This window comes from Squalius cephalus (assembly GCF_949319135.1).
Source record: "Squalius cephalus genome assembly, chromosome: 4".
In the NCBI taxonomy this organism is placed as follows: domain Eukaryota; kingdom Metazoa; phylum Chordata; class Actinopteri; order Cypriniformes; family Leuciscidae; genus Squalius; species Squalius cephalus.
The window spans coordinates 25,068,610-25,086,851 of record NC_137125.1 but is presented as its reverse complement, the minus strand read 5'-3'; the positions used below and the strand labels follow the sequence as shown (position 1 = coordinate 25,086,851).

The 18,242-nt window shown below is 38.0% G+C and overlaps 1 protein-coding gene and 2 long non-coding RNA genes across 4 annotated transcripts in view; 2 read left to right on the top strand and 1 right to left on the bottom strand.

The window, feature by feature from the left end:
* The window catches only part of LOC307157356 (uncharacterized protein), a 268,751-nt gene that overhangs the window by 239,355 nt on the left and 11,154 nt on the right, over nt 1-18,242 (top strand). The window lies entirely within an intron of this gene.
* LOC307157439 lies at nt 276-4,709 on the bottom strand. Its single transcript, XR_013820974.1, has 4 exons — nt 4,684-4,709; nt 786-859; nt 486-683; nt 276-380 (listed from the first exon to the last, which is right to left on the bottom strand). It is a non-coding gene; the product is annotated as an uncharacterized lncRNA (long non-coding RNA).
* On the top strand, nt 11,718-12,483 carry LOC307156956. The gene is made up of 3 exons (XR_013820844.1): nt 11,718-12,027; nt 12,315-12,373; nt 12,455-12,483. It is a non-coding gene; the product is annotated as an uncharacterized lncRNA (long non-coding RNA).

The following is an 18,242-nucleotide window of genomic DNA, read 5'->3' as shown; positions in this document are numbered from 1 at the left end:
TGGAATGCGCCACTTCCAGTATTTTGCCGGTTACTCAACACGGGTAAATTGCAATTGAGGATATTTTTAAATCGAGTACTCGACTTTAATCAAGGAATCGTTACAGCCCTAGTTTCAATGGAGGGTGCACCCATAGAACCTGATCAGGTCAGTCGCACTGGTGCTCCTAAATACTTTGTCACTGTCACACCCAGTAAAAAAATAAACATTTCGCACTGTAGAGCCCTGGGATGTCACCACAGTGCAGTTATCCAGCACTGACACTCACTCAGAACCACACTTTTAATGAGTCTCGCCAGCGAAGTGTTCATTGCTCTTTTCAGGACCCGCCCCACAGTGTCTTTAAGAGTCATGCCTCCGACCATTCCAAGGAGAACAGTCTGAAACAAAGACATGTAACTCGTTAGTTATTTAAGGAATATAGCATGAGTGAGAGTGGGAACTGACTTTTAGGAATGATCTGACTAATGCATAATTTAACTCACCAAATTCTTCTTCTCCTCTGGATTCTTTAATGTCTCCTCCAAACATTGTAGCTCCTCAATAGTTGAAAGTGGGAGCCCAAAATGTGTTGGGTCTGGCGTGAAGTCTGGAACTGCTGGAGATTTGTAGGAGCTGCATCAGGATGAGCAACTGCTGCTCTCTGATAGAATCAAGCTGGATGAGGATCTCCTTAGCAATTGCTGTAAGACACAAGAAAAAGCAGGCATAACAGATTAGTAGCAAAACATTGTACGTAGATATGTCAGAGTAAACCGAGAGAGATCACTTTGTAGAATTCCTACCTGTAGAAGACCTGTTTTTTGTGTCTTCCATGGTGTTGTTTTCCATGGTTGTGTTGACATTTCTGCCTTTATAACTGAGGGGATTATAATCAGAGGAAGGTTAAGTTTAAATAAAAATGTTAAATGTAAATATACTGTCATAAAGTAACTATATTTTTCTCCAGGGGCTCGTTCTTCGTACGTTGCTTATTACATCCGAGATCAAATGACACATCCAAGATGATATCATCGTGCTAATCATGATCTGGCTAACTCGGTTCTTCGAACACACCTGTTGTTTATGATTAGTATCACTGGATTGAGTTATCTGAGATAACTGCGCGTTCATGCGCTGGCTTAAAAGGGGATATGTATCGATAGTAGAAACATTGATCAGCAACGCTGCTATTGGCTGCTCAGCGTGGCCAAAGAGTGCGCACAGTTTTTCTCCTCAGCAGAGCAAGAACTAATTGTCGAAGTTTATTCGGAATTTTAATGTTTAATCAAAACGCCAGGGAACACAAAGTCTGCAAAAGCCAGGAGAGAGGGCTGGCAAAAAGTAGCAGACAATTTAAATCTGTTAGAAGTGGCCATGTTAGATGTTTTTATCACTTATTAGCCTTTTTTGTATTTTAATAATTGCATAATTAGGCTACTTTGTTCATTGTAATGTCAGATTCACCACACTAGAACATGGGAACAAATAAAAGTGAAGTACAAAAATATTCTACACAGCCTAATGGTAATTTTTAGTTATATTATAGTCTCTTCTCTTCTATAAAAGGCACTGTTAAATAAATGGTTGTCTGTTTATAAAAGCAACCAAGAAAAAGGCTGAAAAAAAGAAAAGATCTTAGTAGCCTACACTGTAAAATAATTGTACAAATATTGCTGCATTAAATGAAGGCCGCATTAAAAGTAATGATGAATTGCTTTGACTTGTGAAAGTGAAAACTGATAAACTATTAATGTAAAAATATTTTGCCATGAGTTATTGATCACATTTTCCCGAATGTAGTTCGTTGTAATGACATTGTGTTTTCCTCTTTTGTGCACTTTTACATAATACACAAACACTTGTATCTGTTCCCAAGAAAGTGGTGGCTGAAATATGTGCAGTAAGTGGACATTTTCTAACTTTCCAAAGGAAAGAAAGTATAAGACCTTGTAATGTCCATTTGTTTCCATTGCACTGGACAATGAATAAACCCTCTCAGATAACTGTCATATGGAGGAACTAGCCAACCTGCAAGTGCATAAATAACTTTACTTCATTTTGTATGCTTTGTGGCTGCAATATAAGTTGCAGGATTCCACATCTACAGAAAGGCCTACAGAAGAGTCTGCACAGACAGAGGAGACATCGGCCTACAGGTGGGCAGTATATAGCCAACTTTTCCTTTTTATTTGTTGCATGAGGCATGTGTCTAATATCTCTTGTTGCAGGCACTTGACCACTGGCTTTTATTTACAAAGAACAATTGAAATAAAACTCAAGGAACTAAGCATATTTGTCTTTTATTAAACATTTAATGTTTTTTTTTTTTTTTTTGGCAATGTTGTGTAATATGGCACATGCAACAATGTCACAGGCCCTGTCAGGTGTGCAACCCTCAGACTTTTCAGACACTGAAATCTTCCCTTTAGTTAGCTGAAGTTCATTTTTATTGTGTGCCCTTGTCCTGGCTAGAGCTGCATTGTAACTGGTTTGGGTCAGGGAATGGAACATGTCATAATTACCTATGAAAAAATGCAGTTCTGTTAGTATCAGCTTAAGTGTATGTAATACAGTGAGCTTCATATTTAATTGTGGAACTTTTCTTACCACTTTCAAATAATGTGCAGGAATGTGAATCTCTGAAAAAGTCATGCACAGATACTGACCTTTTTGCTTTCACATTTGTGATTATGGAAGATTTTAGTCAACTGCCTTTTTTTTATTTGATATAATATTATTAATCTGGAATATTAAGAATCCCAATTGTAACTGGGCTGCACATTTACATTGTGAACCCCCTTTCTGTTCACATAATCCCCTTCATTGAGGCCTTGATGGCAGCCTATAGTCTATGGTACCTTAGTTTTTATGATCTTCATAAAAAATGATGATAGCCTAAAAAAAAATTGCTTTAAAAAAAACTGCTTTACAACATTGGGTCTTAAGTGGCTTGGAAATGCCAAAAAAAAAAAAAAACTGTTTTTTTAAACCTAAAAGCGCCAGGTAAACTCCAAATGACACGACAGACAGCCCTTTCCATCAAGTTCTCCGCATCTCCAATAGTGTAAAGGAAAGAGCCACTCGCAAATAATCTTAGGGCAATGCAAACAGTTTGTGCTGTATTTAAAGCCAGACTCCGACAAGTCGAAAATAAATGTGCGTTTCCAAAAATTTAATAATGTAAACGACAATCTCACTAGTCACGAGAAAAAAAAACACATCTCAGAAAGTGCACTATCGCGCTGCGCTGGACTTCCCGTATCAGCTCCGCTTATGAAGCCGCGATCTAATCCTGTTTACATGAAATAAGCCTGCTCCCGAGCAGGTTTGAGCTTGCGCATCTGTTGCTATGACAGCAAGTCCAGGATGAGCTTCGAAGAACCAAACGATCCAAGATCATGCCAAATCGCCAACAATCAAATCCTGCTAACTGAGTTAGCGACATACGAAGAACGAGCCCCTAGTCCTTATTTTAAATAAATAAAAATATCAATAATTATCGATAGATATGAAACGCTTATATCATGATACAGTTTTCAGCCATATTGCCCAGCCCTAATGAAGGTAACGTTAGCTAATAAACTTATCAAACCTGCCTGTACAGACCATATTTAGCCAAAGGTAATGTTGATGTTAGCTATAAAGTGCGATTTCAGTTTGCGCCATAAAAGTACAACTAGAGGCCAATTCACACCGCAGACAAACGCCAGCAAACACCAACAAAAAAAAAGTCACCAAAAGTTGGCCGTTGTATTCAGAATGTTATGAAAAATAAGTGTCATGTTCACACTGCCCCAACAGACACCGACAAACTCGAGCACCCAAGGAAAAACACGAGATATCCATTCATTTTAGCAATACAAGTAAAAGATTGCAGCTTTCAGACACGACTTTCTTCTCGTTTTATATTTTGTTAAATGTCTAGAGAGTGCATCTGTTACAGGCCCCTGTGCAAAAGGCCATTAAATGCATTTCACGACGTCATGTCACAGCGTTCACAAAATGGCGGACGGTCTGCACATAGATCTTCACAACCCAGAACATTAATACACAAAATATTTGCAGTATGAACATATACATCGGAATTACAGGACTCCTGTGCATATTAAGTTGTTGTATCATACCTGTAAAAACAGGAGCAAACGTAATCATAATCCCCAGCAACTGTGAAGTCACCGGCGCAGCTGCTCCTCTGCCGTTATAAGAGTCCTCAGTTCTTTTCCATAATAAGAGTCCCAATCTCACTCAGCAACAGACATGACCCAGCTTTCAGCAGACCAAAGTCCCACATCATTCCTCTATTTACATAAGTAAAATAAATATTTTCTTACAGGATCAAAATGTCCACATACTTTGACAAAACGTGTTTGTTGGCGTTCGTCTGTGCGGTATGAATTGGCCTTAAGCCAGCTAACATTTGTTCCACTTCCACAGATCACAGACTGTGCTCGTAAATATTATTCACGTAAATTTCATTCAATACAAACGGTGTCTAGCCTAGCGACTAATTCTTTGCCAAGCTAGCAGAACGAAAATATGAGCTGCTAGCGCAAAAACAGCGCAGCTAGTCAATGTTAGCTTCGTTCGCGCCATAAAAGTAGCTTTCATATTACCCCCACTTGCACTAACGTTACTTTACTCAAATAAGAATTTATTGTTGAAATGTTGATGCTTTTTAAGGAAATTGAACACAAGACTTACCTCAAGTTCACCGTAATGGCGCAGGATCGAAAGGGGATGATTTTAAGTCAGGCGTTGAGTTTTATCTCACCGAAAGTTGTGCACACGTCACTCAGTGCTGACGCTTGCTGCAGCAACTGTTGAAATTGGCTTCATACTGGTAAACGCATCTGAGCCGAGCGCCCAGAGTTTAACCGTCACTGTTGGTAAACATTTGAAATAGCCAGTAAAATGAATTTTAGACTCAATGTTGCTAACAAGACGTTGTGCATGTAGGCTACCCATCCCATATATATAATGTTTAAAATACACGTATGATCTTCATGATAACTAAATATTTTTGCTATGGTTATAAATATTAAAGAATGCTCTGTGCAAAATGACACTATTATTATTATTATTTACCGCAGATATTTTGTTTTGGAAGTCACGACATTCGACGAGTATAACATCCTAAGATACAGTCAGGAGTTTACGTCAATTTTAAAATAATTTTTATGTTAATTATTGCTACATTAAAACCATCCTTGATTTAACCTAAACCGAGTCATTTCCAGAAGTGGTCCAGATCATACAGCAGAGCCGACCAGTTACGGTGAACATGAATCGGCCCAGTGCTTTACAGCCGTAAAAAAATGCATGTGCCAGAGCGAGCTGCGGGCCACAATCGGCCCGGTTAACACACGCCGATGCCGAGTCTGAGCCGCAGGCGCCGCGGGGCAGCCGAGCTCGGGCCGATTATACATGCTATCTGGGTATAGTTGAACACCGTCATTAGATTTCTATAACCGCCAAAACCGTGTTATTAAAATATTTTTTGCAAACATTTTTTATCATAGAGAATGTTTAAACACTAAATAAAAACAATTGTTAACAGTCTGTGTCATTAATGGTCTACGTCGTTTCCAACTGTATTTGATTCTTTCTTTGCCAAGTACCAACGCAAGTTTTGTTTTGTAAATCGTCAGACATGATTTTTACCACTTCATTAAGTATTTCTTTGTAGAAAGCCTTTCTTTAAAGCGAATTTAGTTTTGTATAAATTGTATATTAATTTTAATAAATGTTTCATCAACCAATTGCATGTATTTCATAAATAAAAAGCAAATATAGTAGACAATATAATAACCGAGACATTGAGGCCCCAGCGCGCCGCGTTCACTTGCATTGCATTGTTAAAAGCCTTTCTTTAAAGCGAATTTCGTTTTGTACAAGTTGTATCTTAATTTTAATAAATGTTTCATCAACCAATTGCATGTATTAAATAAAAAGCAAATGACAATATAATAACCGTGACATGGAGGCGCCGGTGCGCCGCGTTCACTTGCATTGCATTGTGAACTAGAGCGCATTTCATCGTAAATGAATGAAACTCAGCGTAGGCCTATGCCTCATACATTAGCATTAAATATCTTTGCTGCATCCTTTCTAGAACAGACAAGGGCTTTCTTGTATGGCGGCTCACATCAGCAGAGCATTGCATCGTCCATAGACCGCAAAACAATCAGCGGATGGCGGGCGGGTGCGGCTTTGAAATTTGGTCAAAAAACGTTGGTGCGGATGATGAGTTTTGTGATGCGGTTGCGGATTAAATAATACCCCATCCGCGTATCTCTATCGATAACAACATTGAACACTACACAAATATTAACTTTATTTTTTTTAATTTAGGCGATCAAATAGCTAATCAGTGTCTGCTCGTTTATTCAAACTAAGTTGTCCTATAACAGACGAACGTCGCAACGCCCCCCTGACGACGGTTATGTTATGAACCGTCACATTTGACTCACGTCATAACCGTCATCACCAATTCTGAAACCGGCACACCCCTAATTCTTGGTATGCTACAAACTTTCTTTTCACATTTTTTGCCTTCTCTGGCCAAATATGACACCTCTCCTGACTTATTGCATGTCCTGGACAAGGTGAGCGTTATTTTAGAACGCATCACCTTAAATGTCGTGACACGAAACCCCTCATGGAAGAAGAACGCCATCATGTTTACAACTGTGACAATGAGCGCTCATCAGGATCAACTGAATGCTGGATTTTCAAAAGTACGTGAGGTTCACGGCTTTATTGTTGCAGTAAACTTGCACAATGTTCTTGAATCAATAATTTATTGATGTACGCCGATCTGTTATTGTATGGACAATGACTTTACATTTTCACACTAAACATGACGCGGACAAATAACGAACTGTGATTGGTTGCGTTATGTCAGTCAGTCCTTGGCTGATATTTTTATTCTTAAATACATGTAAGTGAATGTGTTTTGTCATTTAAGAAACCTTTATAATAATCATGCTTCATGTTAGTGCGATCGATAACTAACGAGAAGAAGCTGTGCTCTACAATGTGAAGGTAAAGTCAGTTTTTTCCACTGCCCAAGGATGAGCATGTGAAGAATCAGTGGTTAAAATGAATCTTTACATGACATCGCAGCAGTATAATCCTAAACTTTTGCTGTGTTCCCTTTATTTCACTGACGACTGCTTCTCAAATCTCGGAGTTCAATGCAGGATTCACAAACCGCTTGCTCTTGAAAGATGGTGTTCAAAATACTTAGTTTTGAGTTTTATATTGAGTAGGTCTCCTGCTAACTGGCTAACTCACGTTATTACTGTCTTACTGAAATACTTTTGCTAATCAGTTTGTGGGCCACTATTACCTATAACTGTGTCTATTAATGCAGATTGTCTGTCATTCTCACTACTTTGAGGAAAGATTAAGCATGGAGCAAGATTTGTTTTACCAACGTTTATGTTACATCAGTCATTCACATCAGTCATTCACGCTAGAGCTCGGCTAATGTATACATTGCATACATGCACTGTTATTGATACAGTTTCCACGTGTTCACCGCAATATATTAAAAAAATATTTGGTAAATAAATTAGTACAAGTAAAATAATTTGTTGGTTTGTTGATGGACATGCAGTTATTAATGCTTAGGCCTGTCGCAATAATCAATATATTGACTTATCGCACAATATATGTACATGACTTCAATCATTTTTGGTGACGCAATATATCGCCCATTATGTTAACATGATAATGAATGTCACCAACATTTTGCCTGTCGTGCTGTCATCTTGTCTGTTCTCCGTATCAGAGGCAAAAGCGGGGCTCGGGCAGTTCCTTCATGATGGATAGTTTTATTCATACACAGAGCGGTCATCAACAGGTGAAAAAAGGCTTCTTTGGGCTGTTATAGTGTTTTCCTGACAACTACAGACAGTTTGAAAGAACAAGTTCAAATGCACTTGATTCCAAACCTGCAATCCACTGTTCTGGTGCATATATAAACTAGAAAAAAAAAAAAAGAATAAAAAATAGTTTTAGCAGCAGATAAGGCCTGTTGAGGCATCTGTGCCTTTGTTCATATGGACATCTGAATGCTAAGCAGGGTTTGTGTTTTCAGCATTTTAAAGCACCTTTACTTTAAAGAGAAAAGAAAGTCAGGGAAAAATCTGTAAATGGAACATTTCAATAAGTGCTTTTGCTAGTGCATTTTTTTTTTTTTTTTTTTTAGAAAATGTTTATTTACCATTTATTCAAGTTTTTTTATTTAGGATATTGATTTTTTTGCCATTTTATTTCCATGATCTAAAGAATGATTGTTGTCATTTGAAAGTGTGTAGGCCTACTTGCATTATTATGCTGTTATATTATGATTTATATTCAGTGGCATAAAATGGTCTTAAAATGGCAATAAAATTGCTTATCGCAATTATTTCTGGGACAGTATATCACACAACAAAAAGTAGTTTAATGCTGATGGTGAGGAATTACAGTTGCAACATCTCATAATGTACCTCAAACTGAGTAGTGTATCAGTGAGAAACGTCCTGCTCGAGTTGTCCTTGCGATGGAGGTTCGGGTTGAATAACTAGTTCTACCAGAAAGACTCGGGAGAATTGATTTGTAACAATAAACATTTATTTAGGAGCTCAGCAAGCAAACAGGTTCTTTGGCGTAGGCCCCGTTCGTAACTCGCATTCAGAGGGTACGGAATCTGCGTGTCTCGCCTGAAGACGGAGGCAGGGGCGCAGCCCACCCCCCGCGAAGTGAGGAAAGGGGCCATCTGGTGGTGGTGGGGTGGATGGAGGAAAAAAACATTATGAAGTCTTCAGGATGGAGGGGATAGCCTGTCTGGTGGTGTTGGGGATGATGGAAGGAGGACCCGACTTGGTGGAGTAGGGGGGTTGGAGGAAAGGTCCCGTCTTAGTGGAGGCGGGGAGGATGGTGGTAACTGGAGCGACAGCATCTGCGAACTCAGACATGTGTAAGTACTACCCTTTTATGCTAAAGTAAATAATATGATTGGATAGATGAGAAGGTAATTAGTGACGTGAACGATTGAGTCTTCCTTGCAGAACTTGCGCTAGCTTCATTTCTTCCAGTGTTTCATCATTGGACTCGCGTTCGCATTGATATGGTAAAATCGACGTCATTGTTCGTTACTGTGTTTAGTTTACGGTGTAGGAAGCCTCAGGACAGCTGACGTTGTTATGGCAATGGGTGTTTTTGTTTTCGACGCGGTAAACCAATCACAACAGACTGAGCTGTCTAGCCAATCAGAGCAGAGTAGCTCGCAGAAAGGCGGTATTTAGAGAGATTGATTCATCTCACGAGTCGTTTGAGAATCATTGCAAATGTATATTATGAGGAAATTAAACAGTTTTTTGATCTTTGATGCATGTAAACCTGTTGTAGGAGACTATAAAAATTGTATAGTTACTTGAGTAAAAGTAAAGAGGTATCTCTTTATGAAAAAACTACTTAAGTAGCTAGTTACTAGTTACTTCCAAACGGTTAGTTCCAATCCTTGGTCAATAGCTGTGCTTTATTCACAATAAAACACGGCTATGACCGCTTCACCCAACGGTTCTATTTATCACTGCGCCCTTAGCAACACCCTTAGCAACCACACGTATCAACATAAACATAGAAAAAAACGTAAGAATTAAAAAGGCTAAAATGTTTAAAGTAAATTTTCGATTTACTAGGTGGCATGACAATGGATGAGTGGTTTAAGGAACAATTTGGAGAGACTTCTACAAATATGAACCGTCATGCTGAAGTGCTGAAATGTAACATTGATACATTCGAGAAGACTCGTAATGAAAAAAATACCGTGCAGCAAACCCAAGGGGCAGTGAAATGCTTCGGTGACTGGTGTAGTGAAAAGGGTTGCAGCATTGATTTTAAACAAATCACCAAGACGGAACTCAACGCACTTCTCCGTGACTTCTACGGAACTGTCGGAAGCTCCAAAGGCGAAAAATATGGGATCAGTAGCTATGTAGCATTACGTGCGGGTCTGAACAGATTCCTGAATGATCCACCTTTGAGTTTGTCCTGGTGTCTGATGAGAGACAGCGAATTCACCTCATCCAATAATGTTTTCGTTGGAGTCGTAAAGACAATGAGAAGAGAGGGTCGTGATAAAATGGAGCATCACACACCGATTTCTAAGATTTCAGCACCATAAAACTGTCCGATGCACTTAATCCCAACACACCTGAAGGACTCATAAACAAAGTCTGGTTTGACGTGCAGTTACACTTCGGACGTAGAGGAAAAGAGGGGAACCGAGAACTCATTCCAGACTCATTCCGCATTTTAACAAACGAAAATGGTCTAAAGTATGTCACAATAAGCTTCAATGAAGACACAAAAAAACAAAAGAACCCACATGACAGAAATAAGGAGAGCAGGCGTGGCTTCATGTTCCAACAAACTGGGAACCCTCTTTGTCCCGTTGCCTCTCTAGAGAAGTACTTTTCTCTTCTGCCATCTAACCCCCCTGCTTTTTACCTTCACCCCAAAAAGCAAAACCTCTCTAAATGTGTTTGGTACATAGATCACGCAGCGGCACATAAATCATATTAGCTATTTATAATTTGTGTTAAATCTTGTTGCGTTAAAGTTTTTTTAGCGTTTTTGACTGTTGCAGGTACACAAGAGAGCCTATGGGTGTGAACTACCTCGCAACAAAGTTGCCGAGAATTTGTAAAGCAGCAGGCACCTCCAAGGTTTACACAAATCACTGCCTTTGCAGCACCATGGTGCAGAGATTGTCAGATGCTGGTCTCGAATCTAGGGAAATTATGTCTGTGAGTGGACATAAGTGTGAAAGCTCTGTAGTGAACTACTGGAGGCCAAACTTAAACCAAAGAAAGCACTGGAGCGACATTCTTGCTGCAACAGAAAACACTGCTGACAGTGCTGAGCCCCAACTAAAGAGAACCGTGTTAAATATCACCACAGTGGAGCCGATTGAAATGAGACAAATATTTAATGCGTGCACAATAAATGGAGATGTTCAAATAAATTTAAATAAACAACAATAAAAAAAAAGTATCTCTTGTTAGGCAGCATTTTAGCAACTAAATTAATAACATTAATAAAATAGATTAAAGACCTAACTGTTATCTATCAAAATATGTGCCCTTGTGTTTTTATTTAGGATATGTAAATATTTAGTTTAGTGCAGAGAGAAAATAACGGAATAAACAAAAAAATAAACGTTTTCTCATGCTGAGAGATAAGCTATGCCTATTTGTGTGAGGAAATTTCACAAATATTGTGTTGTAAAAAATAAAAAGAATGAGACAAAGTTTGAGAACAGTTTGTTGTTTTTATTTGAGCTTTCATGCATATTACACATTGGAACGTTGTTGTTCACGGTCAGGGACTATTTTTTTCTAACGGAAGGAATGCTTTTATTGATTTAACTTCATGAAAGTTGCACTAATACATTTTTTTTACTTTAATAGTGTGTGGTAACCGTTTTATAAAAGCTTTAAGGTACTCGAGGCAAGTGCTGTATCGTGAATAAGTAACGGCTGAAGGGCGTTGTTAGGCACGACGCGAAGCAACGCCCTTCAGCTGTTACTTATTCACGATACAGCACAGCCTCTCGTACCTTATTACTTACATATATATATATATATATATATATACAGAGCCGGCCCAGCCACTAAGCGACCTTTGCAATTGCAAAGGGCCCCGTGACCAGCAGAGGGCCCCCTAGAGTCACTGCTGGCTAGTGGGTGAAAAAAAAATCACACATCAAAAGTAACATAAAATAAATAAATAAAAAGAAATGGGCCTACAGCGCTCTTTATCTGGCATCATAAGCATAGTAGTTATTTATTTATTTATTATGGCGATTGGCAATTTTCCCGCGACCGCGAGTCTTGACCCTATGATGTCATTCGTTGTCGCTTGGTCGGTCAGTCAGTCAGACAGTGACTCCGACGTTGACGATGTCTGACAAGAAAAGAAAACATCTTTCTGGCCATGAAAAACGTCAAAAGAAGAGACTGGAAGAAGAGAAGAAACAAGAAGATAAAGGTATGTAAGCCTAATTTTCCGATACCTGTATGGATAACGTTAACCTATCTGCACTAACAAAAGTCGTTAGGAATTGCTTCATATTAACATTAGCCAAAATCGTGCTTGTATTAACTTTCATTATGCTACAGTGTTTACATGCTAATAACATGCTGCTGCATGAAATTAGTTTAGTATCATGCCTATATCATTCGATGTGGTGTTAAAGCATTTAACAGCAATATAAACCCAGTTTGGCTTCTACACTAAAGGGCTAACGTTAACATTAATTTATTCCTTATGTCCAGGAGCACTTTTAAAGTAACGTTAAGTTACATGCTACCAGTAAACAAAGCACCAGCTGTTGGTGAGTATAAAATGATAGCCTTCTGCATTTAAAAAATTAATTCTACCTTTATATATAATTATTGTCTTTATGTCATTGCAGCTCCATCAACCACATATATTCCTAGTTCATAACACAGTCATGTCACTCAAGAAGCTAACAATGTTGGTAAGTTCTGTGTTTTATTTTAACCTAGAAATAGACTTACTTTTTCCCAAGGAGACGCACACAAATACATAAGTACTAAATAAGTTTGGATTTGAATAGTTCTATTGAAATGTTACCTTATTCTTATTGTTTTTTATTATTATTATTGTTACTATTGATCTTGTTTGTGGTGTTTTAGATGTTATTGTTTTGTTTATTTGAAAAATTCAAACATTTGAATGTTCTATTTATTATATTATATAATATTTTATTTAAATGTTATTCTATTTGCTCTATTTAATTTATATATATATGCTGTAGTTTGTGGCTCTTAAACTCTGTTGTCAAATAAATTATATTTGGTCAGTGAAAATCACTTTATCAGTCTTTTTATTCAGCAAGTTCCTCAGTGTATGTTCAGTCTTGCACTGCCACTCAGCTCAGTCAGTGGTATCATAATTTTTTTTCTTTTAGACATCAAACATAGTAGATATAATAATAATATGTACCGTATAGTTATTAGGTAGTCATTGCTTTTCTTTAGGTCTTAAAATGATCAAAGGGGCCTCCAACCAAATTTTGCATAGGGCCCCCAAAGGTCTAGGGCCGGCTCTGTATATATATATATATATATATATATATATATATATATATATATATATATATTAGGGGTGTAACGGTACGTGTATTCGTACCGAACCGTTTCGGTACAGGGCTTTCGGTTCGGTGCACGTGTGTACCGAATGACTGAATGCAATATTTTGTGTGTGGAACATAGGTACATTTTCGTGTTTCCACACGAACATATTAAGTGGCGGAAGTCTCCGCGTTCAGCGCAAATCCCGCCCTGCAGCTGATTCTAATGTTTTTTCCTATTAGACATTCTCTGGTTTTACCCGTGTTTTACCCGTCGTCACTGTAACAATGAAATAGACTGCATGGCGAAAAAAAGCTTTTCCGCTTCGTGTGCGCCGCCGCACTCTCCGTTCCGTGGCGCGCGCGCGCGTGTGTGTCTGTGTGTGTGTGTGTGTCGACGACCCGCTGCGCTCTCTGCTCAATGTTCGAGTCCGTGTTAGCGCTGCGCGTTCTGCTCTGTCGTTAACGGCCCAAACACTCCAATCATGTACCGATCACGCACTGGAAAAGCAAAGTCCGCTCAAATAAGGTGAAATTTCTCAGTAGTAACTTAGATTTCTGTTTGCTGAGCTGGTATAGTCATGCTGGCAACAATGGTAAAATGACCTGCTCTGATCACATGCTCTGGTAATAATAGCTTTGTACTATAGCTTTGGACTATATTTTATTTTGATAATTATTAAAAAAGTGGAAAAAAAAAATCTTAAATTTATAATGTTGATTGATTATTGAAAAATAATAATACATTAATATATTTGTTTAATATTATTTTAATATAGGGCCATTTTCTGTTCCTGCACTGTAATCATAGTTATTTATTTATATTTTTCATTATATTTTATTATGTGATATTGGTTTGAGACTGAGAGTATTTTATTTAGTGGAGAACTTTGCAGCAGTATTTTATTTCTTATTCTTTTTTTATTTTATATCTATTTTATTATATTTTATTAAAAAGTGTTTAAAAAAGTGTAAACAAATTGTTACAAAAAGTTTATAGTAATAAACAACCTGCAGTTTAATGTTTGCATTTCTTTCCCTTACTGTACCGAAAATAAACCAAACCGTGACTTTAAAACCGAGGTACGTACCGAACCGTGATTTTTGTGTACCGTTACACCCCTAATATATATATATATATATATATATATATATATATATATATATATATATATTAGGGCTGTCAAAATTAGCGCGTTAATAACGCGTTAACGCAAAATCATATTAACGGCACTAATTTTTTTAACGTGCGATTAACGCAGCGCGTATTTTCTGTTTGACCCGTGGCCCAACCCCTAGTTGGAGAAATGGAGATACACAGTGTTGCCAACTTAGCGACATTGCAGACCCCTTTAGCGATTTTTTTCCCTTCAACAAAGCGCTCAAACCTTATTTAGTTTCTGAGAATCTACCGGTACCGCCGGTACTGTTCTCTCAGCACGCGCGCGCACCTCTCGCTCTCTCTCTGCGTCTCGCGCGGAGGAGCAGCGCTTTAATTCAGTTAAGCACAGATATTATGTTGCTTCTCTATTTTTACAAGTATAGCCGAAATCAGAGCACAGATATTGTCTTTATCCTATGTGAATTTGATTTCACCAGACGACGGCTCAATTATCAGAATTTTTGTGCAGATTAACTTAACATCTTGGAAGGGAGAGCTGGTTATGTCTTAATGGGTCGCGTTTCAGTCACCATTTCAAATTCATTCCGTTGGTTGACAACAGAAACAGTAAAATATACCAATGAAAACAGTTTTGTTGAGAATTTAGCTTCATCAAAATGGGCACAGAGAGAGACAAACTACAATGTAATAGGCTAATAAATAATAAATGTACATTTAGCATTTTCAGAAGAGCTGCCCTGTCATGCAAAAATCTAAACATGTTTGTGTTAGTAAATTGCTCAGTGCAAAGAAAGAGAAGTAATGGTAACCTGGTATTTTTTTGTTCTTTCTATGTGTCTAATAGACATGAACAAGTTCTTTGAAAAACATCTGTGACCTTTGAAACATGTCTCATCCTTATGCTCTATATTGACTATGGTTTCAATAATAAACATACATTTGCATAAAGCATCTATATTTATCCATGCCCATGTTGATTAGAGTATTACAAACTTGAAAAGTATTCATTTAAGGTAAATTTAGAACAAATAAAAAAAATGTGCGATTAAATGCGATTAATCGCGAGTTAACTCATGACAATATGCGATTAATCGCGATTAAATTTAATCGATTGACAGCCCTAATATATATATATATTACAGTAACATATTATTTAGAAATGAATTATTTTAGGCATTTCATTTAAATGATAATTATCATAGTTAGATCTTCTATCTTTCCAATAAACACAGAAGAGACCAGCATTATTTCTGGCATCTGTAGGCCGAAAATCATTGCATGTCCTTTGGTTTGTATAATAATAACTTATACAACTACATTTGGATTATTAGACAATGTCGAAATAAAGTGAACATCCAGAGTTTTGCGTTCAAAGGCATGTAAAGGGAACCACACGGAGAAGCTCAGGCTCCTGACCGCTACTGAACATCTGAACACAAACAACGATCAAATGCACATTGACGGATCTTCTTCTTTCTGTTCTCCAAAATGTAATCAAATGTTTATTTCTGCAGGCACGTGTTAACTGGTTAACTGTGTCTAAGCAAAGGCGTTCAGTTTCAAGACGAACAGGTCGCCGCCACTGCACAATACCCACAAATTACCACGGGTTGGCTGTTGTTCATTTCATACTCTGGGAACAATGTTAGCTTATTTAATGTATAAATAAAGGTATATGTCCAAAAAACTGGTAATGTCATACTTTGTAGTAGTGGTATTGTGGCGTAATAATCTGTTTGGTTGTAAAATGTATTACCTGTATGGAATGAAATCGAATGTAGCTCAACCTGTGTAGCTCTACCGTTCACAGACAGCATATGCAGATGTTCAAATAATAAAGATCTTCATTGCTGCAAAACATGCTTTTGCAGATTTGCTTTTAATTGACTGTAGGTCCACGGCCATTTCATCCAACACTCTTGATGTTCTTAAATTTCCTGTTACGCTTCAGACGATTCAGTGCATGCAGGGAACTGAACAAATAATTCAAACTGATTTGCAAACCAATTTAGACAGTTTTGCCAACTTCTTTGAACAGAATCGACTCAAAAGAGTGATTCATTTGTGAATGGGGCATCGCTCATGCCCCAGAAAAAAAGAGACCGCTTGCTTGGAGTAAACGACGCGTTTCTTAACATGTATTGCATTAAAATAAATTAATGAGAGGAACATCGCCCAGCGTAACAAAGTAAAAGCACAGTATTTTATTAGAAATGTGCTTGAGTTAAAGTAAAAGTACCAACATTTAAATCTTCTCTTAAAAGTAAAAATTTTCCCCAAAATACTCAAGTAAATATACTTCGCTACCCACCTCTGATTGTATTATATAATCCATTAATCCATATATAACATTTTTAAATAATACAATTTAATTTAATCTTAAATACATTCCATCATATACAGTTAAAGACAAAGAAAAGCTCCGTAATTGTTTCAGATTGTGAGGTTTCTCTGAATGACGTAGATATATGCGTATGTACAGCTGGCTATTGAGAGGTAATCTAAGGTAATCGTAATCTGTAATCTGTGTCTGTATAAAAGGTGTTTATTGTGAAAACTGGTGAGAATGGCACACTTAGCATTGCTCGAGCATCGGGCGAGAGCGTCTGCAAACAAGCTGCAAGTTTCACGAGCGTGACGAAACACTATAAGGAAAGCGTGTGCTGATGGAAAGCCCTTATGGAAATGGTTTGGGCGTGTTTTATGCAAATGATTAACCTTGTGCACGCGGCGCTCATTTAGAATACTCCAATTTTACTGACATCAGAACGATGTTAAGAACAAATTCATTTACATACGAAGGTGTCGTGAATTAGGTAGATATTTTTAGTGAGAAGTTCTCCTGTGCATACAAATACAAAATAATCCTCTCAATTATTAGTGAATGAGAGCCAATGTCCTGTTGCATGACCTAATTTTAGCCAAGCTTTAACTGTCGGACAAAGGGCCTCTGAATATGCAGAGGAGTTCATGGTAGACGCAATGGCTGCAAGATGCCCTGGGGCCTCATTTATAAACGTTGCGTATGCACAAAACAAGGCGTACGCTGCTCTCTACGCAATAATTGGTATTTATTTAAAGCAAACTTGACGGGAAAATGTGCGGTCCTTCACGCAAACTCTGACCCAGGCGTACGCACAAAAACGGGTGAAATGAGAAATGGCGACACCGTCGGCAGATGGAAGAAACACATGAAAGTGAGTGAAACTGTAGACCGTTGTGTAAAAGAAATGGCAATACTGCCTCTCATAAATAATATGAAGACTTCACAAAGCAAGTCTTACAATTAACAGCCTACACGAACACCCGTTTGATCGATCTGCAGTGTAAAACAAACTAAATCAAACGAAGATTAGGCTACAACAGAAATGCAAATTAACACATTTTCACAAAAGTGAAATATGTTCTGCAATCATATTGACATGTTATGCAATTCATCCTCATAACACATCTGTAGCTTGTCAGATGCAATCAAATGGATGGTAATAAAATGCCATGATGCCATCACAATGCGTAATGACGTGAGTGAAGTTACGTTTCTTGGTTTTCTTCTCTGTGTTTGCCATGATTTCGCAATCAATGAATATTAACTTGTGGGAGTTTCACAGACTATTTATGGGCAACTATGGGCGTGACATGAAGCCGCAAAAGCTGCGCTACATTTAGAATTGATTGTGATTTATTAAAGGTGCTCTAGGTAACTTTTTAACCTTAACTGAACAGCTTCGGAGTCAGTGGAATGGTTATATTACTTATTTCGGGTTGAATGGTGGTGGTTTCGCACCCCCCTGGTGCCCGAGAGCGGAAAAAACTCACTTGCAACTTTGGGACGCGGGTCGGTGTCAGGAAGTCTCGCGTGATATCAGGTCTCGCGATGTAACGAATTGCTTGACGGCACTGCACACGTACACGCCCCTATTCAAGCACCGGCGGGCTAGCTATAAGCAAAGGGCAACGATAGATTGAGTTATGGCTGAGGCTGAG